Source organism: Sapajus apella, unplaced genomic scaffold, assembly GCF_009761245.1.
Source record: "Sapajus apella isolate SASKATOON/1434 unplaced genomic scaffold, GSC_monkey_1.0 scaffold29, whole genome shotgun sequence".
Lineage (NCBI taxonomy): Eukaryota > Metazoa > Chordata > Mammalia > Primates > Cebidae > Sapajus > Sapajus apella.
Genome location: NW_022436969.1, coordinates 23,741,569 through 23,767,447, shown reverse-complemented (window position 1 = coordinate 23,767,447; position 25,879 = coordinate 23,741,569). Strand labels below are relative to the sequence as shown.

Sequence of the window (25,879 nt, the reverse complement as noted above, 5' to 3'; positions counted from 1 at the left end):
CCTCCCGTCCCCTCCAGCCCCACCCTCCCGCCCCCTCCAGCCCCACTCTCCCGCCCCCTCCAGCCCCACTCTGTACCCCCTCGGGTCAAGCCCCGGCCTGCCCCCGGCACATCAGGCCCTGCGAGCCTGGTGAGAGTGCTCCCCGGCTCCGACAGTTCAGCGGCAGAGGCTGCTCTACAAAATGGGAATTACCTATGCTGAGATGCAGGTAGTAAGAGCTTCTCGGTATTGTAAGGTTAGCCAAGCGAAAGGAGAATAGACCCAAAGTCAGGCAAGCACGTTTTATTAACCTGCCGGGCTGCCCCATAACAGTCAGAGGAGGCAGCCCTGAGCTTACAAAACAAGGGATTTATATGGGGTGAGAGGGGCATAAGGGAGTTTCAGGACTGAGATAATTTAACAGCTTGTAACAGGCACAGACATAGTTTGTTAACTTGTGACAGACTTACGTTATCCTGTGACTTTTGTGGCGGTGGTTTTTTAAAAAACTCAGGATTTTACAGTTATGTGTCAAACAGGAATTTACAAGTATGGATAACAAACATTTGTTTTCCCTGTCCTTCCCCAAGCTGCCCGGATGGCTGTAATCAAGCTTTGCTTAATTGTAGCACGTCTTATACCCTTGACGTGGCGCGGTTCTGAAATGCAGCTGCAGAGCAATGGTGGGGGGAGGAGTTAGCTTGCGCGGAGGGGATTTTCTGAGGCAGCTTGTACGTGACATTCCAGCCTTTTAATAGGTAATAGAGGAGGGGCAACGTCTGGGGAGAGACTGGATTGTAGGGATTGCAGTTCCCGGAATATTCTTGGAGCAGCATTGTATCTTGTATTGTTTCATGGGTGAAAGATTTAATGCGGCCCTGTAAAAACTGGGTGAGGAGCTGTAAGAAGCAGGGGCCAAATGCTAGAAGTAGGAAAAGGGTTATAGCAGAACCTAGAAGGGGTAATAGCCAGGGTGCCCAGGAATTACAGAACTACTAGGACCAGGTGAACTGTCTTTAAGTTTTTGTGCTTGGTCTTTGAGTTTTCATTCTGAGCCAGCTTGTCCCTAACAGGTATAACGTACAAATGAAGAAAGATGAAGAAGTGGACTGTGTCGCACGTTATTCGGTCCTGAATCATTTACGTCTACGTTTGGATGTGTTCCCCCATCCCCACCCCCAGACACATGCGAGGCGCGCGAAGCAAGTGGAAGCCAACCGTGAGTTTGGTCAGGGGCTGTACTTGGCCGGCTGGGAGGGCTGAGAAGCAGGGAGGACAAGGGAGACGCCTGAGGGGATGACAGGGTGTCCAGACTCAGCCGCTGAAGAGCAAAGGCTGGAGGGGGGAGGAAAGGATCAGAAGTAGTGGTTTAAATGTGTCAAGATTTCACCAGTAGAACAGGCCTGGGGGTGCTAGGAGCCACCAAGGGGGTAGGAAAATAGTAGAAATTAGAAGAGTGCCGGTAAAAACGTGTCACCCAGGTTGGGCACAGTGGCTCACGCCTGTAATTCCAGCACTTTGGGAGGCCGAGGCAGGCGGATCACAAGGTCAGAAGTTCGAGACCAGCCTGGCCAACATGGTGAAACCCCGTCTCTACTAAAAATACAAAAATTAGCTGGGCGTGGTGGTATGTGCCTGTAATCCCAGCTACTTGGGAGGCTAAGGCAGAGAAATTGCTTGAATCCGGGAGGCAGAGGTTGCAGTGAGCCAAGATTGCCCCATTGCACTCCAGCCTGGGCGACAGAGCAAGACTCTGTCTCAAAAATAAATAAATAAACAAAAAACATGTCACCCCAGAGGAAGGAAGCTGCTGGAAGAGGTGGGTGGCCTGCTAGCCAGGACCCAGAGTCCTCCAGGGAAAAAGTAGTGAAGAGGGCCAGAGTCCCTGGGGGGAGGCCTGGCTCAGATCAAGGATTCTGCCAAGACCGGAATATGAAGGAGCCTCTTCTGAGGACGCCCACGACTCAGGAGGGTTGCTTATCAGGAAAAGGCATTCTAGAGGGCATAGTGGTAAAGTTAGGAAGGGAGACAGTGGAAGCTTGTGTCAGCGGAGTGAAAGTACAGGAAAAAAAAAAAATACTTAAAATGAGGCTGCAGAAGGGACTTTTTAGATTTTGGCCAGGAATGACAAGAATGTGAAGTATGGTAAGATTAGCAGGCTGGAAAGTTTTTAAAATAATTAGTCCCAGCTGTTCCCTGATGGATTGAACAGATACCTGCAAATAGAGGTGGCCAAATGACCTGAACTTTTATAACTATAAATAAGATTTTATTGCTACTTTAAGAGGTGGGCCCCTCCTCTTATGATAACTGGTAACAGCTATAACTTTTTTGAAGGTCAGAGACAGTCATTTCCAAAGAAAGTACTCACCATAAAAGTCCAATCAAAATAAATTATAAAAATACCAGAACAGTTTAAAAATTATTTGAATTAAATTTAAATACAGACAATAAACAGATCAGTGGTTGCCAGAGATTAGCAGAATGGGAGTGAAGTGTTGAATTAGGTGAAACAGTGGATTTCTAAAGACAGACTAATTTTTAGAACAATTTCAGGTTCACAGCAAAATTGAGCAGAAAATATAGTTCCCATATACATGCCTACCGCCCCACAGGCATAGCATCCTCCACTGTCAACATCCCATACCAAAGTGGTACATCAGTGAACCTGCATTGACACATCACCCAAAGTTCAGAGTTTGCATTAGGGTTAACTCTTGAAGTTTTATTCTGTGGGTTTTGGCAAATATATAATGACATGGATCCACCATTATAGTATCTCACAGAATAGTTTCACTGCCCTGAAAATCTTTAGTGCTCCTGTTCATCCCTTTCTCCTTGCAACACCCTTTTCCAGAATGCCATATAGTGGGAATCATGGAGTGGCTAGCCTTCTCACATTGGCTTCTTTCCTTATAGTAATATGTATGTAAGCTTTCTCCATGTCTTGTCTTTTTTTTTTTTTTTTTTGAGGCAGAGTTTCCCTCTTGTTACCCAGGCTGGAGTGCAATGGCGCGATCTCGGCTCACCGCAACCTCCGCCTCCCGGGTTCAGGCAATTCTCCTGCCCCAGCCTCCTGAGTCGCTGGGATTACAGGCACGCGCCACCATGCCCAGCTGATTTTTTGTATTTTTAGTAGAGACGGGGTTTCACCATGTTGACCAGGATGGTCTCGATCTCTTGACCTCGTGATCCACCCGCCTCGGCCTCCCACAGTGCTGGGATTACAGGCGTGAGCCACCGCGCCCGGCCTCAATAGTACATTTTTTTTTAAGTGCAAAATAATATTCCATTGTCAGGCTATAACAATGTTTATTCATTCACCAACTAAAAGGCAACCCGGTTTTTTCTGTGTTTGGGCAATTATGAATAAAGCTCTTACAAACATCTGTGTGCAGGTTTTTATGTGGACATGTTTTCAACTCCTTTGGGTAGATACCAATGAGTGTGATTGCCGAATCATATTGTAAGAGTAAGTTTAGTTTTGTTTTGGGGGTTTTGTTTTGTTTTCTGAGACAGGGTCTCACTCTGTCATGGCTTAGGCTACAGTACAGTGATGTAATCATGGCTAACTGCAAATTTGAATTCCCTGGGTTCAGATGATCCTCCCACCTCAGCTTCCCAAGTAGCTGGGACTATAGGCACAGTGCTACCATGCCCAGCTATTTTTCTATTTTTTTTTAGAGATGGGGTTTCACCGTGTTGACTGGGCTGGTCTCAAACTCCTGGACTCAAGCAGTCCTCCCACCTTGGCCTCCCACAGTGCTTGGATTACAGGCATGAGCCGCTGTGCCTGGCCTAGTTTTATAAGAAACTTACAAACTGTCTTCCAAAGTGGTTGTATCAGCCAGGCCAGGTGGCTAACCCCTGTAATACAGCACTTTGAGAGGCTGAGGCAAGCAGATTATTTGAGCTCAGGAGTTCAAGACCAGCCTGGGTAACATGGCAAGACCCCCGTCTCTACTAAAAATACAAAATAACAGCCAGAGTGGTGGTGGAGCAAGATTATGCCACAGCACTCCAACCTGGGCAACACAGGGAGACACTATCTAAAAAAAAAAAAAAAAAAAAAAAAGAATTTAACATGGGAAACTGATTGCAAATATATCGGAGGGGTTAATTAAGAGCAAAAAGGGAACATGTGAGATTACCCAGAGAGTAGTAACTATGAGAAACTTTGGGCTGGAAGTGTGAAAGGGAAAATAGTTTTGCCCAGACTATCATTGACTTTGAGGCTGCTGATGTTGGCATCTTTATCATCAACAGGCAGAAAGCCAGGAGCCAATACTCCAGCTTACACTGCAGGCATTCAATAGAGCAACAGCCACAGGAACCCACAAGCTCTGAACAGCTGAGGTTCCTGGAGCCTCTCTACTACTGCTGGAGCTAGGATTACGTGCTGCTGCTATTGCTGCTGTTCAAATCCGTCTCCTGAGCAGGAAGCCAAGCTCTAGGTTAACTTCATTGTAGGTTATTTATTTATTTATTTATATTTTTGAAATGGAGTCTCGCTCTGTCACCTAGGCTGGAGTGCAGTGGCACAATCTCGGCTCACTGTAACCTCCGCCTCCAGGGTTTCAGCGATTCTAGGAGCCAGCTTAAATAGAAATTGGAAGATTCCTATGACGATTTTGTAGAAGATTCCATGAAGATTTTGTAAATCATGTTCACAAAATTTTATCATCCTGATGCCTTTGGTGATGATGGGTATAGTCAATTTTAACTACCTTTTAAAATTATTTTATTCATGGCCTCTGCAGATGTTTTACCTTTTGTCAAGCCAATTTTAGTCATTTATATCTTCCTTTAAAACATCATCCATTTTGTGCTGGGCATAGTGGCTCATGCCTGTAATCCCAGCACTTTGGGAGACCGAGTTAGAAGGATTACTTGAGCTCAGGAGTTCAAGATCAGCCTGGGCAACATAGTGAGACCTCATCTCTAAAAAAACAGAACAAAACAAAACAACAACAACAAAAAATTAGCCAGCCCGTGGTGGCACATGCCTGTATTTCAGCTACTTAAGAGGCTGAGGCAGGAGGAGGATCACTTGAGCCTAGGAGGCAGAGGTTGCAGTGAGCTGAAATCGTGCCACTGCTCTCCAGCCTGGGCAACAGAGTGAGACATTGTCTCAAATAAATAATCAGCTATTTCACTGAAACATTTAAATGTATTAATATAGAGTTATATATGTTAATTTCTTGCAATTTTTAAAGTCTCCATATCTGATGTAAGGCTTTTTTTATTTCCATTGCTTTTGTCTTACTACCTTTCTTCTTAACATTTTACTCTTTAACGAAGTATAATACACATTCCAAAATGTACACATAACATAAATGTACAGGTCACTGGATTTTCACAAACTGAACACATCATGTAGTGTCATCACCTTGAGAAAGGGAGCATAATTCATACCATGAAGCTCCTATGCTCCCTTCTGGTCTTTACACCCCTCCCCCAGCAGTAACTGCTGACCTCCTTCCTAACAGCAAAGGTTGGTGTGATGATTAATTTCATATGTCACCATGGTTAGGCTATGAAGCCCAGTTCTTTGCTCAAACACTAGTCTAGTTGTTGCTATGAAGGCATTTTATAGATGTGATTAACATCTGCAATCAGTTATGTTCTGTGAAAGGGTCATATTAATATGTATAAAGCAACCCCCAGATGCCAAAGGAGCTGGGAAATCAAAGAAAGAGGCAGACAAGTCCAGTTTTTCAGGTTTTGGGTGACTTATTAGGGGATTATATTTATTGACTTATTAGGGGAACTTACAGACCAAAGTCTTGGGCCTTGCAGTTTTGGGTGGCTGCAAGACAGGTGGATCTCCACACCACAACCCACCAGACACACAGCTTATATCTTGGGATAAAAGCATATGTGCTCTCGAAGGAATGTATAGGTGGCTATGGGTGTCATAGCCTGTAATTTCTGCAACAACAAAGAAACTTACGATAAATAGGTGTTCCTACATAAATAGTAATACATCAACTAGACATTTTGGAGGCATTCTCAAACTCAGGGTTAAGTGGGAACTTACATGGCCAATTGCCATTTTAAATTGGCTGGGGGTGGTTCCTCATGCCTGTAATCTCAGCACTTTGGGAAGCTAAGGCAGGTAGATCACCTGAGATCAGGAGTTCAAGACCAGCCTGGCAAACATGGTGAAACTCCGTCTCTATGAAAAATACAAAAATTAGCCAGGCCTGGTGATGGGCGCCTGTAATCTGGGCTACTCAAGAGGCTGAGGCACAAGAATTGCTTGAGGCCGGGCGCGGTGGCTCGCACCTGTAATCCCAGTACTTTGGGAGGCCGAGGCGGGTGGATCACGAGGTACATGGTGAAACCCCGTCTCTACTAAAAATACAAAAAATCAGCTGGGCATGGTGGCGCATGCCTGTAGTCCCAGCTACTCGGGAGGCTGAGGCAGGAGAATTGCCTGAACCCAGGAGGCGGAGGTTGCGGTGAGCCGAGATTGCGCCATTGCACTCCAGCCTGGGTAACAAGAGTGAAACTCCGTCTCAAAAAAAAAAAAAAACAAAAACAAAAAAAAAAGAATTGCTTGAACTGGGAGGTAGACATTACAGTAAGCTGAGATCACACCACTGCACTCCAGCCTGGGGGACAGAGCAAGACTCTGTCTCAAAAAATAAAAATAAAGTCACTCTTGTCCCTACACATTGCCTTTAAGTAAAGGAGATTAACCTTGATAACGTAGCTAGGCCTCATGCATCCAATTGAAGGCCTTAAGATAAAAGACTCAGGTTTCCCAAAGAAAAAAAGAATTCTGCCTCAAGTCTGTAACACAGAAATCCTTCCTGAGTTCCTAACCTATCCTACATATTAGAGACTCAAGACTGCAGCATCATTTCCTGACCCATACCCAGCCCACCAGCTTATCTAATGATTTTAAACTTAACAGGCTGCACAATCACATGAGCCAATTCCTTTTAAGATAAATCCCTTTTGTATTCCTATAAATAAGAAAGATATAAATGTTATCTTGTTTCTCTGTAGAACCCTAACTGATACAGATTTTATCCTGAGAGTAGTTCTGGAAGAAGAGAATCTGAAGGATGAGTTTTTGGAATTGGCTCTGTGGTTTCTGGAATTGGTTTTCTAATCTGGTTGGATTTTAAGGAACTAGTGACTCTACTTCCCATGGTAAAGGGAGCACCTATAGTGTGATATGGCAGTAGAGATACCCAAAATACCGCCATTGGACACTTCTACTCAAATATTTATGAGAGGCAAGGTTCTGGGTGGCCACATATTTGCCACCTTAGAACATTTTTATCAAATTAATGAGTATAATGAAATTGGCTGGTGCTGTTAATTGTGCTTGACAAGATAAGGAAAGAAAGGATGAACTCAGGGCTTCAAACTCCCAGCTCAACCACTACATAACTGAGGGGAAAGTTTGTGTATCTTCCCAAAAACAAACAAACAAACAAAAAATACTTATCCCCTGTAGCCACAAAGCTGACATATCTGAAAGCCAAATCCAGAGTCTCATCTGCAAGTGGTTGAATTATGACACAAATTGAATTCCCAACTTCACAGGGAGCCTCTGCTGTTAAAGTAATGGCAAGGATTGGGAAGGAAAGGGTCCTGAATTTTTTCTCTCTCCTAGAGCCTTCATATGAGGACACCTAAAAATTTGAATGGGGACTTGTGGGCAGATCCTGGTGAAGCTGGGGATATTGAGCTCCTAAATTCTGCGGAATATTCCCTGCCAGTAGAAGCAAGCCTTCCACCCCATCTGAAATATTGACCCTGCTCTCCCTCAGGAGCCTGTGATGGCCTCTTCTGAGGTAGCTGCCTCAGAAGACACTGCTGATTCCTCAGGACCTACCCTAGACACCCCTCTTTGCCTTTGGAACTATGACAAGACTCAAGTCCCTGCAGGCCATGAAAGGTAAGATACAAAGTGTGACTCAGAAGGTTCACTGTTCTCCAAAAGAACTGCATGATTCCAATTTGTACAGACAAATCTGGGGAATGTCTGTGGGAGTGAGTGTTAGGGTGTGGGGTAATGATGCAAGGAACATGAAGTTGGATCAGGCGTAATTTATTAAGATAGGCCCACTAGTTAGATCTTCTGGATTCAGTGTTGCACCTCCAGGGCTTAGTAAAGGCCTCTGACTGTTTGGTTTGGCTGAAGCATGGACTGAAAGGTGGCCCACACTAAATAAAGTTGAAATGCCGGAGCTGACTTTGTGCACTGTAGAGGAAGGTATAGAGAGGTTGCAATGTTAGATTTCACATGTAACACCTGCTCACCCACTCTAGGAGCATCCAGAGGACACACCTTTGACCATGACTGAGAAATAAATCTGTGATGGGAGCCCCTGCACCATTGAGGAGCTCTAGTGGTTGCTTTTCCTTGTAGGTCAGAAATTGTAGTGGGATCTATTGTCACAGAACTGGAGATCCTTAAATGCAGTGCAGGTAACAGGTTTCTGGGATAGCAGGGGACAAGTGACAACACTTAATTGCCAAAAGCAAGGAGAGCATGTTTACCATAATGGGCACCAGAGTCAAAGCAATAATAGCCTGACTGGCCTCAGAGACCTATGGCATTGGCTATTGATCGTGGTGTCCCTAGAACAGAGTAGACGGACAGCCTATTAAATTCTTACTTGATCTGTATAATTAGAAGAGATCTAGGTCAAGTGAACAAACACCTAACTTGAATCATAAAAACAGAGAGTCACAGCTCTTTACTCAATTCCCAGAATTGAACCAGTTTACAGACCTAGAATCCCTGAGTGAAGGGAAAGCGAAGTCACCTTGAAGAAGGACCCTGCTATACTGTCAAAATGTATACTGTTAATCTTCCTCTCAGGTGTCTCCAAAGGGCCCTATGGTCTTTTACCATGGATTATACTTTGTGGAAAAGAAAATGATCAGACTTTTGTGGGATTATTGAACTGGCTGTGAACTCACACTGTTTCCAGGAGGCCCAAAACCACTGTTGTCACCATTCAGAGTAGGGGCTTATGGAGGTAAGATGGTCAGTGGAGCCCAGGTCCATCTCACTTTGGGCCAGTGGGTCCCTAAACCCATCCAGTGGTTACTTTCCCAGTTCCAGGATGCGTAACTGGTATAGACCGGTTACTCAGCAACTGGCAGAATCCCCACACTGGTTCCTGTGGAGTGAGGGATATAGTGGTAGGAAAAGCCAAGTGGAAGCCACTAGAACTGCCTCTTCCAAGGGAAAATGGTAAACCAAAAACAATCCCAAATTTCTGAAGGGATTTCAGAGATTAATGTCATCATCAAGGACTTGAACAAAACAAGGATGGTGACTTCCACCACATCCCTTCAATGAGCTCATTTGGCCTGTGTAGAAAAAAAGATGGATCTTGGAGAATGACACCTGTAAACTTAACCAGGTGGCCACCCCAATTGCAACTCTGGTTCCAGATGTGGTTTCATTGCTTGAGTAAATTAACACATGTGCTGATACCCCGGTACTTGATGTGCAGCTATTGATTGGCAAATGCTTTTTCCTCAATGTCTATTAACAAAGATTGCCAGAAGCAATTTGCTTTCAGCTGGCAAGGCCGGCAATACACCTTTACTGTTTTGTTAGTCTGCGCAGGCTGCCATAACAAAATACCACAGGACTGGGTGGTTTAAACAACAGAAATTTACTTTTTCTTTTTTTTTGAGATGGAGTCTTGCTCTGTTGCCCAGGCTGGAGTGTAGGGTGTGATCTTGGCTCACTGCAACCTCCACCACTGTTCAAGCGATTCTCCTGCCTCAGCTTCCCAAGTAGCTGGGATTACAGGCGTACACCACTGCAACCAGCTAATCTTTGTATTTTTAGTAGAGACAGGGTTTCACCAAGTTGGCCAGGCTGCTCTTGAACTCCTGACCCCAGATAATCCACCTGCTTTGGCCTCCCAAAGTGCTAGGATTACAGGTGTGAGCCACTGCACCCAAGAAATTTACTTTTTTTTTTTTTGGTCTTTTTGTTTTTTTTCCTTTTTGTGGAGAACGCGGTCTCACTATATTGCCCAGGCAGGTCTCGAACTCCTGGGCTCAAGCTATCCTTCCACCTCTGCCTCCCTAAGAGCTGGGATTATAGGCGTGAGCCACAGCACCCAGCAGAAACTTACTTTTTAACAGTTCCAGAGGCGAAAAGCCCCAGATGGAGGTGCTAGCAGATTTGAATTCTACTGAGGACTCTCTTCTTGGCTTGTAGACTGCCACCTTTTCACTGTGTCCTCACAAAGCCTTTGTTCTGTGCTTGTGTGTAGAGAGAAATCTCTGTTGTCTCTCTCTTCTTATAAGGTCACCAGTTCTTTTAGATAAGGGCCCCCCCCTTATGATCTTATTTAATTTTAATTACCTCCCTAAAGGCCCTCTCTCCAAACATAATCAGATTGGGGGTTAGGACTTCAACATAAGAATTTGGAAGAATACAATTCAGTCCATAACAACTGTCTTATATCAGGAGTATATTAAACTCTCCATTCTTAAAAATGACAGTCTTCAGGGATTTTGATCACCTTTCTTTTCCACAAGATATCATACCAGTTTAGTACATTAATGGCATTATGCAGATTGGATCTGATGAGCAAGATGTAGCAACTGCTCTAGACTTAGTGGTAAGAAATGCGCATGTCAGAGAATGGAGAATAAATCCAACTAAAATTCAGGGGCCTTCTCCCTCAGTGAAATTTCTAGGGATCCTTGCTTACAAAATGAAAGATAAGTTGTTGCATTTGGCTCCTCTTATAATCAAAAAAAGAGGTACAATGCCTGTTTGGATTTTGGAGGCAAGACATTCCTTGTTTGGGTGTGCCACTCTAGCTCATCAACCAAGTGACCTGAAAAGTTGCTAGTTTTGAGTGGAGCCCTTGGCCCCTAGTCCAACTACACAATCTTATCTGTTCCAGCTCCCATCTATGGCCTCATGCAGAGTTTCCTACAATCAGTTTACTGAGAAAGATAAGACACGGATATACCAGGCATGTAGATGGTTCTGCGTGATATGCAGGCACCCCAATATGGACAACTACAATATAATAGTCCCTTACTGGGACATCCCTGAGAAACAGTGGTGAAGGAATTTGTCCCAGTGGGGGCAATCCCCAACTTTGGGCGATGCACCCAGTGGTTCCCTTTGTTTGGAAGGAGTTATGACAAGAGGTAGAATTGTATATTCTCTTACGAGATTTTGTTAGATGATCAGGGACTTGGAAAGAACATCATTGAAAATTAGTGACAAAGAAATTTGATGTCTCTGTCTTTGAATGAATAAAAAAATGTGAATATATTTGTGTCCCATATGAATGCCCACCAGAGACATTTACAGAAGAGGATTTTAATAATAGGATAGAATGACCTGTTCTGTGGATACCAGGCAGCCTCTTTCCCTAGCTACTTCTGTCATGCTCAATGAGTTCATGAACAAAGCAGCCATGGTGGCAGGGATGGAGGTTGCACACTGATTCAGCAGTGTGGACTTCCACCCCCTGTGGCCAACCTGGCTACACCCACCACTGAGTGCCCAATCTGTCAGCAGTAGAGACCAACCCTGAGTCTCCAATATGGCACCATTCCCTGGTTGATCAGCCAGCCACAGGTGGCGGGTTGATTACATTGGAATCCTTCCATCATAGTAGGTTGATATTTTGTCCTTTCTGGAGTTGACACTTAGTCTGAATATGGATTTGTTCTCCCTGTACACAATGCCTCTGAACTATCCGTGGATTCCCAGAATGCCATATTCACCCCTGTGGTAGATTCCACAAAGCATGGCTTCTATTCTCTTTAGCCTGTTCTATTCTGTTCACTATTCTATTCAGCCTGCTGCTTCAGGATGGTGGGGAACATGGTAAGACCAGTGACTTCCGTGAGCCAGTGCCCATTGCTGCATTTTTTTTTTTCTGTGATGTGAGTGCTTTGATCAGAACAGTGAAATGGCCTTTTGAGGACATAGATACAGTGCCAGGTAGGTGGTAATGCCTTGCAAGCCTGGGGCAATTTTCTCCAAGAGGCTGTATATGCTCTAAATTAGTACCCAAGGGGCTGGGCATGATGGCTTATGCTTGTAATCCCAGCACTTTGGGAGGCTAAGGTTGGGGGATCACTTGAGCCTAGGAGTTAGAGACAAGCCTGAGAGACATAGCAAGGCCCTGCCTCTACAAAAAAAAAGGTTAAAAATTAGCTGGGTGTGGTGGCATGTACCTGTACTCCCAGCTACTCAGGAAGCTGATATGGGAGGGTCACTTGAGCCCAGGAGGTTGAGGATACAGTGAGCCTTGATCATGCCACTGCACTCCAGCTTAGGTGACAAAGGAAGACCCTGTCTCAAAATAAATAAATATAAGTTAGCATCCAATATAGGATGCTGCTTCTCCCATAGCCATGATACATAGGTCCAGGAATCAAAGGATGGAAATGGAAGTGGTACCACTCACTATTACCCCTATGCTGACCCACTAGCAAAATGTTTTCTTCATGTCCTGTGACCTAATGCACTGCTGATCTAAAAGTCTTAGTTCCAAAAGGAAGCATGCTTCCACCAGGAAACACAATAATGATTCTACTGAACCAAACACAACGATGATGCCACTGAACTCTAAGTTAAGATGCCACCCTGCCACTTTGGGATCCTCAGGCCTCTGAGTCAACAGGCTAAGAAGGGAGCTGCTATGTTTCCTGGGATGATTGGTCCTGGCTACCAAGGGAAAATTAGGCTGCTACTCCTCCACGGAGCTAAGTAAGAATGCATCTGGAGTACAGGAGATCTCTTAGTACTCCTGTGATTAAAGTCAATGGAAAACTATAACAACCTAATTCAGGCAATACTACTAAATGGTCCAAACTCTTCAGGAAGGTTTGGGTCACCCCACCAGGTGAAGAACCAAAAACAGCTGAGGTGCTTGCTGAGAGCAAAGGGAATCCGGAATGGGTAGTGGAAGAAGACAGTTATAAATACCGGCTATAACCACATGGCCAGTTACAGAAAGGGGGACTGTAATGGTTATGAGTATTTCTTCCATATTTGGTTACAAATGTGTTGTGTGTGTGTTTAGAAAATGTCTTTGCCTTCTTCTCTCTCTTATTCCCTTATATAACATAGACATATCTTAGTATTTCAGTTACAGGATACCAAAGAGAAAAGTAGACATGACCCAAGAACCCTGCGTCCTTCTCTGGGGAAGGGTTAGTGTCTCTCTGGTTTTACCCGAGATAGTTGAATCAGGCGAGATGCAAATGTGATTTTGCTATTATTTGGAGATTAAATATAGTTTAAGGAGATATGTATAGGTGCTAAGCTGACAAAGAGTTGACTGCAGTAGTTAATTTTGTGTCACTATGATTAAGCTATGGTGCCCAGTTGTTTGCTCAAACACTAGGTCTAGAAGTTGCTGTGAAGGTGTTTTGTAGGTGTGATTAATATCTACAATCCATTGACTTTAAGGAGATTACCCTCAATAATGAGAGTGGGCCTCACCCATTCAGTTGAAGGCCTTAAGAGCAAAGACTGAGGTTTCCCAGGGAAAACAAAGGAATTCTGCCTCAAGACTGTAACACAGAAATCCTACCAGACTTTCTGATTTGCTGACCTGCCCTACAAATTATAGACTGGCCAGGCCTCACAGTCACATGAGCCAATTCCTTTAAATAAATTCCTTTAAAATATATTCATATATCTATTAGTTCCGTTTCTCTGTGAAACCCTGACTGGCACAGTTAGTTTCACTTGTTTTGTGCTTCCTGTACATGAAATTACACAACATGTACTTCTCCTACCCAGCTTCTTTTGCTCTACATGGCATTTGTGAGCTTCATCCGTCCTTTCCTCAGGTCCATCTGTGAACTGTGCGTGCACTGCAGGGTAAGAGCAACCGTCTGCATGTGTAAAGTTCCTGTGAGACAGGAGCCAGCAGATGGCACTATGACATCTCATATGGAACTTGGAAAGGTCCTGTGACTGTGGATTCCTAGGTGTCAGCCACAGCTGAATTTTTCAGTGGTCTGTCACAGGGCAGACAGCTTATTGTCAAACTGGAAGTAAAATCTTTACATTTTAAAATTTGATGTTAATTGAGTCAATAAAACGTGGCCAGGCACAGTGGCTGAAGCAGGCAGATAGGTCAGGAGTTCGAGACTAGCCTGGCCAATATGACGAGACCACCCCTGCACCCCCCCACCCCGTCTCTACTAAAAATCCAAAAATAAGCCGGGCGTGGTGGCTCACACCTGTAATCCCAGCACTTTGGGAGGCTAAGGTGGGCGGATCATGAGGTCAAGAGATCAAGACCATCCTGGCCAACATGGTGAAACCCCGTCTCTACTAAAAATACAAAAAAATTAGCTGGGCATGGTGGTGTGTGCCTGTAGTCCCAGCTACGGGGGAGGCTGAGGCAGGAGAATTGCTTGAACCCAGGAGGTAGAGGTTGCAGTGAGCCGAGGTCACACCACTGCACTCCAGCCTGGCGTCTGGTGACGGAGTGAGACACTGTCTCAAAAACAAAAGAAAAATAATAAAAATCGAAAGATTAGATGGGCATGGTGGTGTGCACCTATAATCCCAGCTACTTGGGAGGCTGAGGCAGGAGAATTGCTGGAGCCCAGGAGGTGGTGGGTGCAGTGACCAGGATCACGCCGCTGCACTCCAGCCTGGGCAACACAGTGAGACTCTGTCTCAAAAAGAAAATAAAATTGAAGTGCTCAGAACATGGGAGGCCTTCATAGAAGTAAGCTGTGGCAAGGGGCAGGAGAAGGGCTGATGTGCCCTGAGCCCAGCACTAGGGAGTGTCAACGCCCTGGAAGGGTCTAGGACTTTACTTGCTGGCCAATGCGCTGGGCTGTCACAGACTCGTGGATATGGACACCGGCAAGAGCTGTGTTATTTTTTATTTTTATTTATTTATTTTTATAGACAGGGTCTCACTCTGTCACCCAGGCTGGAGTACAGTGATGCAATCATCACTCACTGCAGCCTCAAATTCCTGGACTCAAGTGATCCTCCTGCCTCAGCCCCCCAAAGTTCTGGAACTACAGGCATGAACCACAGTGCCCGGCTAGAAGCCATGTTATTATTTACAACAATCACTATAGCCATAGTACCCATATTTCCTTGTCCTGTCTGAGCTCTAGCATGTGTGGCCAGCAGATGATACATGCACAGGCAGTGGCTTGCAATTCAGGACCATCTCTGAGCTTGGGGACCCTGAATATTTGACAGTGGGCAGTAAGCCTGTCTTCCCATTTGCTCTGGAAAGAGCTACTCTATCTTCCAAGCAACTGCCCTTTGTTGTAAGCAGTGTAAGCAAACTGCTTGTTGCTTTGGAGACACACACTGTTATTTGTCTTCCAAGGCTGTTCATTCTACTAACATTCTTGGAAAGGTAACCCAGAACAAAGGGAAGCCAGTGTCTCATTGCAAGATATACAAACCTGTGAAACACTCAGGGAGATTTGTCTGGCAACAGGAGTATAGAGGATGAGGAGGGTCCTCTTCCTCTGGGAGGTGTAGTGGGGGGAAAATGTGCTGCTAGAATGGAGAAGGTGGCTGCCAAATACAACTCTAGTCTTTCTGAGAATTTACGTCAGTCCTCTGTGCCAGGAGGCTGCAGTCTGCACAGTAATGGGCTGCCTGGGGCCCATGGCCTTGAATGGCATCCCCCTTCGAAACTTTTGGGTAGTGGTGTTCTTCTTGTCTCCCCATAGCAAGCACTAGAGAAAATGTCACACAGACATCTTTTGCTCTTCACTCCTGTGCTCTGGAGGGGAGAGCCTATCTGAAACTAAGAGAAGCCCCGAGTGCACATTTTCCTTTCTGATTGAAGCCGAAGGCGAGAAAAGGCTCTTTCAGGGCCAGTAGCAGTGCTGAGAAGGGCAAAGCCAGGTGGCAGGAGCCCAGGAGAGCTACCTTTCTACTTTAGGTCAACAGTCCTGGTACTGAGGGACACCCTTGCTATTCTAGCCTCTCTCTTAGGGTACGAGCAGCAACAGATGGGGCAGGGATGAAGGGCTCAATCCCTTTCTTGTGAAGGGGTCAGAGAGCATTTTGGATTGCCTTGGCAAGAAGAGTGTATGTTGCAGGCCTGGGACACCTGCAGTGACTGGGAATAAGGGAAGAGCAGTCTTCCTTACTAACTTCCCTGGGATTTTTCCTTCCCACTATAATTTGTATTATGTATTAAAAGGACACAATTGGAGTAAAATTACAGAGTAACCGACTTTTATTGGCGGAAAGGACTCAGAGATGGCCTAGTCCAGTAGTTTCTTAGCTGAGATCCTGGGACTACTCAGGCCTCCATGGATGGGTTTCAGGGATCCAACCTTCTCCTAGTGTGACACATTTGACTCTCCAGAAGTTTGTCAGGTGGCTGGGATCAAACCATTCCTAGATGATGGGTAAGTAAGATCGGTCTCTGGAGTTTGGGCAAGAAGAGGTCCGTGTAGCCAGGTAGAGTCAGATGTGGCTGGGCATCAGGAAGCAGACTTGAGCCAGAGAAGTTCTCAGGCCATTGTGCATTGTGTTGGCAACGACAGCAACCTCGGGGTCCAGCAGCTTCAGCGTCCTCCACCGTAACCTGCAGGAAGGAAACTGTGCTGCCTTATGTCAAGAATTTAGTGGCCGGGTGCGGTGGCTCAAGCCTGTAATCCCAGCACTTTGGGAGGCTGAGGCGGGTGGATCACGAGGTCAAGAGATCGAGACCATCCTGGTCAGCACGGTGAAACCCCGTCTCTACTAAAAATACAAAAAATTAGCTGGGCATGGTGGCGCATGCCTGTAATCCCAGCTACTCAGGAGGCTGAGGCAGGAGAATTGCCTGAACCAAGGAGGCGGAGGTTGCGGTGAGCCAAGATCGCACCATTGCACTCCAGCCTGGGTAACAAGAGTGAAACTCCGTCCCAAAAAAAAAAAAAAAAAGAATTTAGTATTTAAGCAACACAATAAAAAACGGCTAGGTGTCCCTATTTACATAGACTTTGCCAGGGCGTGAGATTCATTTTGTGGGTCCTTGGGGAGAACACTGCATAAATAAGACAGGACCCCAGGTGCCAGACTGGAGGCCATGGACTCATCCTGTAAGTAGAGGACAGCAATTGGAAGTCCATAAGCAAGGAAACTGGCAACCACTGCAAGAACTGCAGGAATTGCCTCTGGAAGACACTGGAAGAATGAGAGAGTGGGGAAGGAAACACAGGGTCTTCCCAAGTGTTCTTTGCCCGGCACACAGTAAGTGCTTAAAAATGTTTGGAGAGAGAGAATGCTTCACGATCACTTCTACCAATGTACATTGCAAGAGTCAACTGGTATACATTTCAGTCTTAGGAATGCATGCTGCCACCAGTACTTCCCACTGCTATTGTAACGTTTGCACCTCCGCTTCCCCTTGTCACAGAGGGCAGTCACTGTTCCCAAGTTCTCATGTTGTAATGGGGCTTGTTGTCCTGGGACTTGAGAAAGAAAATTGAGTTTTCAGTTAATGCGACCACTACCCCAGGGCCCATTTATTTGGAACAGCTGATGTGTAATGCTATAGTCTAGGGAGATAATGGAAATTTTTTTGTAGGTCACTTTTAAGGAATAATTTGAGATGGCTCTGGAAACTTTCTAAGCCCTTTGAGTTCCAATTTTCTAGGTGAAGATTTAGTCCTCACTTTGACATCTCAACAAAGTTCTTTTTTTTGAGACAGTCTCACTCTGTCTCCTGGGCTGGAGTGCAGTGGTGTGATCTCAGCTCACTACAACCTCCGCCTCCCAGGTTCAAGCAATTCTCCTGCCTCAGCCTCCTGAGTAGCTGGGACTACAGGCGCAGGCCACCATGCCCAGCTAATTTTTTTTGTATTTTAATGGTGACTGGGTTTCACCATGTTGCCCAGGCTAGTCTCGAACTCCTAAGCTCAGGCAATCTGCCTGCCTCAACCTCCTAAAGTGCTAGGATTACAGGCATGAGCCACTGTGCCTGGTGCAAAGTTCATTTTGAACAGCACAGTGTGGTGGCTGAATAATGGCCCCCAAAGTATATCCATGTCCCAATCCCCAGAACCTGTGAATAGGTTACTTTACATGGTAAAGGACCTTTGTAGATGTGAGGAAGTTAAGAACTTTGAGATGGGGAGACGGTCCTAGCTTATTTGGGTGGGCTCAGTATAATGGAACAGTCCTTTTAAGGGGCATGCAGGAGAGACAGAGTCAGAGGAGGTGATGTGATTACAGTGATGCGGCCATGTCTTGCAGTGAGGCACTGGCTTCTCTTTTTTCTCGGTCACCTTTTCAAGAATGTTGGTGAAATGAACAGCCTTGGAAGACAAACAATAGTGCTTTCTCCAAAGTAAAGGGCAGTTTGCTTACACTGCTTACAACAGCTGCCTGGAAGATAGAAAGAGTAGCTCTTTCCAGAGCAAATGGACAGCCCGGAAAGCTGAAAGGGGCAGGGCAGGTGCTATGGTCTGAATGTTCGTGTCTCCCCAGATTCATGTGTTTCATTATAATCCCAAGGTAATGATATTGGGAGGTGGGGTTTTAGGGAGGTGATTAGGTCATGAGGGTGGAGCCTCATGATTGAAACTGGAACTCTTGTAAAAGAGACCCACCAAGAGAGCTAGCTCACCCCTTCCAGTGAGAAGATAAACCCTCTCCAGACACCAAATCCATCTTAATCTTGGACTTCCCAGCCTCCACACTGTGAGAAATACATTTCTGTTGTTTAGAAGCCAACCAACTTGTGGTATTTTGTTATAGTAGCCCAAACAGACTAAAGCAGAATGGATATTCTCCAGGGGCCTCTTTAAGACTAATTTTGTTGAACTTCTGATCTCTAGAACTGTAAGAACAAATTTGAGTTGTTTTAAGTGAAGTGTGTGGCCATCTATTACACAGCAAGCACTGGATTCTCACGAAGGATGCTCTGTCAGTCCCTCCTCTCCCTGAGAACTGTGCTGGCCTGGCACGGTGGTCTTCAGCTTTACTTTCTCTTGGAATCTTGTGGAAAACTTTTGAAGATCCTCTTGCCCAGGATCTTCCCCAGATTAACTAAATGAGAATCTCTGGGAGTAGGACCCAGCATCGTCATCATTATTACTTTTGTAAATAGAGAAATAATCCACATGACACTGAAATGTACGTATATTAGATGTTTACTTCAAAGACACTTGACAGTTTTAGACACTCCTGTAACCACCATCCCCAATGAGATACAGAGCATCCCCATCACGACAGAAAGTTATGCCTATGACGCCCCTTGCAATGAACTCCAACCCCAAGAGGCAACCACTTTCAGACTTTCATCACCATAGATGAGTTTTATCTCTTCTTTGATTTCATATAAATGAAATCACATGGCTTGTTTCTTTGGTGGGTCTGGCTTCTTTTGCTCAAAACAATGTTTTTGAGATTGACCCATGTGGTTGTATGTTCCTTTTTATTGCTGAGTAGCATTTGGTTATATGAATATATCATGATGTATTTATCCATTTTGATGGTGATGAATTTTTGAATGGTTTACAGTTTTGGGCCATTATGAATGAGGCTGAGGTTTTGAAGCAGGGCCACAATCTTTGACAGTCTCATCAGAAATAGTTTCTATAGCCCCTCCCACTGGAGCCAGGCAGGTTTACAATTGCTTCAACCAATAGAGACTACTGGAAATGATATCGTTACAGATGAATTGTGTCCCTCAAAATTTCCATGTTGAAGTCCTAATCCCTAGTGTGGCTGTATTTGGAGGCAGGACTCTTAGGGAGGCAATTACAATTAAATGAGGTCATAAGAGTGGGGCCCTAATTCAATAGGCCTGACGTGTACTCGAAAGAAGAGAAGGAGACACGAGAGCTCACTCTCCATCCCTCCCTGCACAGGTGCAGAGGGGAGGATCTGTGAGCACACAGCAAGAAAGTGGCTATTCACAAGCTAGGACCTGACCCTGCTGGCACCTTGATCTTGGACTTCCAGCCTCCAAAACTGTGATGAAAAAACAAATATCTATTGTTTAAGCCACCTATCTGTGGTATTTTATTATGGCAGCCTGAGTAGACACTACAGACCCTGTGATACTTTGGAGACTGTGATATAAAAGGCCATGCAAAGAAAAAGCCAGGCAGCTTCCCAGAGTGGGGAGTTCTCTGGGAACACTGGCTTTAGGGCCTTGAGCCCGCCATGCTGGGAGGCCACTGCAGATACCCCAAATGGAAGTCCTGGCTGGGCCCAGTCTTCAGCCACCCAGCCCCAAGGCTAGCATGTGAGTGGGAGAGCCACTGGGGACAATCCATGCCCAACACTGGCAATCGTGGGGCAGACAAGAGCTGCCCGGCTGTGCCCTTTCTCAGTTCCTGACCACGGGCGGAACCAGTAGGCATGAAAAATGCTGGTTGTATTTCACCGAGGTGGAAGGGTTTTTTTAGTCACGGCGAATAGCTAGAATAATCTTATATGAGCATTCTTGGAGAAGCCTCTTTTGGGAACCTATTCATTTCTCTCCCCATTAAGTGCATAGGAGGGAATTTCTATGTTGAAGACCAATATTGTTATACAGATTTGCTCTAGTTCTTCAATGTGGCTGTCCTATTTTGCACTCCCCACGGCCACGGGTGATAGCTTCAGTCACCCTACGTCTTTGCCGACATTGGTGTGATCATCTTTTTGATGTTAGCCCTCCTAGTGGGTGTGAAAGGACATCTCATTGTCATTTTGTTTTCAGTCTTGATTGCAAATGATGTTGAACACCTCTCTATTTGCTTATTGGCTATTCTTATATTGGCTTTTGTGAAACGTATTCAAGTCTTTTGCCCATTTGTAAACACTGTGTTGTTTCTCTTTCAATAGTTCATTTGTGGGAATTCTTTTTTTTTGGCGGGGGGGGATTCTTTATATATTCCATTTATAAGACATTTGTAAGATAAATGAGCTGTGAATATTTTTTCCCAGTCTATGTGACGTTAGTAGTCTTCAAAGCTCTACAGTGACTCCAGCATGTAACCAAGGTTGAGGCCTTTGGCCTAGTGCTTATTTCCTTCTTTTCCTGGAGGGACAAAATTGGGGTCCAGTATGCAGGGTTGGGAATCAAATAGCCTGACTTTGACTTGGCTCCAACACTTGCCCAGGGTCACATGGTAGGCAAGTGTTGGAGCCAAGTCAAATATTATATAATATAGAAAATGCAGCTTATAACCTGGGAGCCGAATGCTTTTGTGGACTGTCAATTACTGCTCTTGTTCTGGAATCTATCTGCAAATGTGTATATGCACAATAGAAAGCAATTCACAAAACACAAGCAGTGAAATGGCATAAAGTTTCTCTAAAGGCAGCAGACACAGAAACATGTCTACCCCGAGAAGGCTACACAGAGGAGGAAGAAGTGTGGCATTTCGCAGCTGGACACGCAGGTTCTGGGTTCCCCAAATCCTCCCAGGCACATGCAACTACCAATCTCCCTGCCAGAAGAGGATATTGTCAGGCACACCAACATACCCTTCGGCACTCTAAGGGGCTTTACTCACTGTTTAGCACTCCTGCCTGTTCTGAGGACCATGCCCCAGGAGCAGACATGTAAAACAGCAGACCCTTCTGACAGCCCATTGCCTATCAGATGAGTCAGACCACTCCAAGCTGTTGGGCGGGAACCAGAGCAGATGGGTCTGGCCCACCCATGTGTATCCCACCAGTGGAGTGTATGTCTCTCTATCTATCTCCTTTTTCTTTCTTTCTCTTTTTTAAGACAGAGTCTCTCTCTGTTGCCCAGGCTGGAGTACAGTGGTATGATCTTGGTTCACTGGAGTCTCCGCCTCCCAGGTTCGAGTAATTCTCCCACCTTGGCCTCCCAAGTAGCTGCGTGTGCACCACCACACCTGGCTAATTTTGTATTTTTAGTAGAGACAGGGTTTCCCCATGTTGGTCAGGCTGGTCTTGAACTCCTGACCTCTGCCCCTCTCGGCCTCTAAAAGTGCTGGAATTATGACTGTGAGGCATCAAGCCCGACCTGTCTCTTTTTTTATTCTACTTTTTTTGGCACTTCTCTCTCTTTCCTACTGTCGTCCTTGAGACTAGACTCTTCCTCCCCTGTCATTTGTCCAGAGCAGAATGCTGCTCCCACACGTCTTGCCCTAGGCCATGTCTCCTGACACATTTGGCTACTCTTTGGTGTCTAGAAACACCCTCAAGGGGCCAGGGTGGATGGAGAGCTGAGGAGGCAGATTAGGGGTTAAGGGGCCTGAACAGGGCTGACCATTAGCTGGGAAGTCCCAGTTCAGCTTACTGGTGGGCATCTATTCTGACTCATTAGTGCCCTCACTGTCTGGCCCTTACATATTTTGAATATCTCCTCTAGGTCTGGGGACACAGAAGAAGGGCAAGCAGTCCCTGTGTTGAACTAGGAAAAGCCATGCTGAGCACAGGCTTTGCAGGCAGCACTGAGTCCTTGGACCCTCCTGCAGCTGGGTGCCCTATCTCCCATGTGCCTCCGTGACTGTGTCTATGCTGCATGGAAAAGGGCACCTTCAGCTCCTAAGTACAAAAGAGAGATGGGAACACACCAAGCCATTAGCACAAGAAGTGTCAGGTCAGCTAAACTTAGCTAATTTAACATCAAAGTTTTGGGAGAAAGATTATGGAGTCTGGGCTTCTTTCCCTTTGGCTCATCTTTAGAACAGGAGAGTGCTCCTTATTCAGCCCCTGAGGTTTTCCTACATCAAGCTCTTGAATACAAGAATAGCACTAGGCCATAGAGAATAATTTGCCAGGCAATTATTAAGTGTTTTCCGAAAGTGATGTTGCTTTGCAAAATGTTTTAAAATAAATTGAATGTGCATTTCCACTTAGAGATGAAGGGAAGCATGTCACTTGGCTTCCTTTAATAATGATTTAGATGATGGTAAGAAGAGCAAGTAAATTCAAATTACATTATTGATTTTCATGATTATAAATTAGAATCCAACAAAAATAAATGACAGATATTTTTTCTGTATGAATACATTTTAATTCTTAGAAAGTGGTATGAAAAATACATATTAGCCACTCTATGTAATGAATAGGTATGCTGACATTGGTATTTATAAAATCCTTGTAGAGTCCAGGCCTTCACAATGAATTACCATACAGTCATTTTTCTCTAGTGACACTCGAGGACGATGTAATGGATCCTTCTGCATGGCTTCTGTTTCTGCCCGTTAGTGGCTGCCCTGCCTTATAATAGATGTTTTCCAGTCAACTTACAGAGCTTGCTAATAATAACTCAATATTCATGGAGTAGTCTGTAGCACTAATGAAATTAAATTAAAAAACAAACCTTAGTCTATATTTTTAGGCCGGCCTACATTTTTAGGCAGGCGCCTGTAATCCCAGCTACTTGGGGGGCTGAGGCAAGAGGATCACATCTGTGTGTGTGTGTGTGTGTGTGTGTGTGTCTGTGTGTGTGTGTGTGTGTGTGTGTGTGTGTGTATATTTGTGATTCATCCATCCTTATACTGATTCCATTTTTCACATTAAATTAAGGGTGTTTTCCGTGTATATATCCACTCAAGGTCACTTACAGGTGAGAGGTTTGGAATCAGGAGCTCCCACCTAGAAACAATGTTTCTGTCTCTGGACAGCATGAAAGCAATTGCTGCCAAGGTTTCTCATGCCTCATTGTACCCAGATCATGGTTTTGTGACAGTAGAATAGGGGACTAATACATTTTGGCAAATGCAAATATATTTGTTCAAATCACAAATGAATGAAAGTCAACTCATATATTCTTTTATCCTAAAGTTTTAAATTGTGCTCGTGTATGTGAACAGTTTATATAGTGTCTACCTGTGGAACACAAACTATAAGACTGTGGAAAGTCCTACGTCATACTAAGAATATTCCTGGGATTCTCCTAAACTGCATAACTCTCGGACTGTCTACAGACTGGAATTTAACTTAAGCACCACCTCCTTTACCTTTCTCCCTTCTTCCCTTATCCAGATGCAGCAGAAGACTCGGAGCAAACCCCAAACCCCACTGAACGGCATGGTGTCTAGCAGCTCCTGAGTACCACTTTGCAATGATCAGCTCTTCAGGGCTCCAGCTGACCTCACACAGGTGCAACCTCACACCACCCTGCCTATAGTGCACTCTGCTCAGAGTTCTCAGTAGACAGTGATGCCAGGGGTGCACAGTCATAGCCCTCTTAGTGCCTATGCATGCACAGGCCATGCATGTGGGGTGTGAACTCCCTCTGGGGTGAGCTCTGTCCAGTAGGATGCAGGATGGCTGGCCCCAAAACCATACTTTCCAGTGGACTCCTCCTCCTTCCCTTGTTTCCCTAGGTTGTTACTCCTGCTCCCTGGGCTTGTTCTCCTTGGTAACATAGAGCACATTAGCCTTTGCTTCAGACCCTGCTCTCTGAGCCTCTCATGCTGAGACAAATACATACTTTTAACGTCTGGTTCTCCCACTTTCAAATTGGGGGTAATAATACCTTCCTCATGAGGTTACTTTGAAGATTAAATACAGATTATTTATTTATTTATTTTTGAGACAGAGTTTCACTCTGTTGCCCAGGCTGGAGTGCAGTGGTGTGATCACAGCTCACTGCAGGCTTCAGCTCCTGGGCTCAAGCCATCCTCCTGCCTCAACCTGCCAAGTAGCTAGGCCTACAGGTGCACACCCCCATGTCTGGCTAACTTTTTCTCTTTTGGAGATGGATTCTCGCTCTTTTGCCAAGGCTGGAGTGCAGTGGCACAATATCAGCTCATTGCAGCCTCTGCCTCCCTGGTTCAAGCTTCAAGTGATTCTCCTGTCTCAGCCTCCGGAGTAGCTGGGACTACAGGTGCCCACCACCATGCCTGGCTGATTTTTGTATTTTTAGTAGAGACAGGGTTTTACCATGTTGGCCAGGCTGGTCTCAAACTCCTGACCTCAAGTAATCCACCTGCCTCGGCCCCCCAAAGTGCTGGGGTTACAGGCGTGAGTCACTGTACCTGGCCCCAGCTAACTTTTTATTTTGTACAGACAGGCCCTTACTTTGTTATCCAAGCTGGTTTTGAACTCCTGGCTTCAAATATCCTCCTGCTTCAGCTTCCTAAAGCGCTGAGATTACAGGTGTGAGTCACAGCACCTGGCCCCAAATACGGGTAATTTGGATGGCAGTACTTGCGGAGTATAAAGTTACAGCGTAGAACTGCTTTCTCCTACTAGTTCTTTCCTTCAGTTCCCATATTTTGAATAGGATAATCTTGGGTTTCCCTGCTACCTATTTTGCACTAAGTTCTCCAGTAAAGAGCGCCTCCTGCTTTCCTTGACCCTGTATTTTTTCAGTATCCTTCTTCATTGGCTGATACTTGGCTGATTCTACTTGCGACTAAATCAATATAATATACCTACCACCACCAACTTGTGTGTCTTCCTAATTATCACTGCTGTGCTTTTTTTCACGTTGTGACTATCTGGGATATCTCTGCCCATAGGAACCTATGATCTCCAAGAAGTCCTAATTACCAGTGCTCCATTCTGATGCACATGACAAGTGATGAGATCTCTTTATTTTCAAACCAATTGAAAATTGATTCAGTATATCAGTAAACAACCAAACCAATTCAAAAGCTATACCTTTATGATTATACTGGAACTGAAATATAATATTGTTTGCTGTAGAATGGAATTGGTATAAAGTGAGTTTTTTTACCACATTAATATTATATGTCCATCAGCCTCTTTGGGTTGCAATCATAAACACAGACAAGATTTATTGGAGAGCTGTTCGGGCTCACAGAATCAACAGGAGCCTAGAGAATAGGAGGGAAGGAAGGGAGCGTTGGAAGCAATGGAAACTGTTAGCATTCATGTATTCATTCAATAAGCATTTAGTGAGCATTTAATACGTGCCAATATTTTAACCAGTCTCCTACTGGTTGGCATCCAATTTGTTGCTATTATAAACAGTGCAATCTACTG

The 25,879-nt window shown here is 45.0% G+C and overlaps 1 long non-coding RNA gene across 1 annotated transcript; it reads left to right on the top strand.

The window, feature by feature from the left end:
- Positions 1–84: 84 nt before the first annotated feature.
- On the top strand, positions 85–24,498 carry LOC116561573. Its single transcript, XR_004273490.1, has 3 exons — positions 85–208; positions 7,770–7,897; positions 23,909–24,498. It is a non-coding gene; the product is annotated as an uncharacterized LOC116561573 (long non-coding RNA).
- Positions 24,499–25,879: the final 1,381 nt, after the last annotated feature.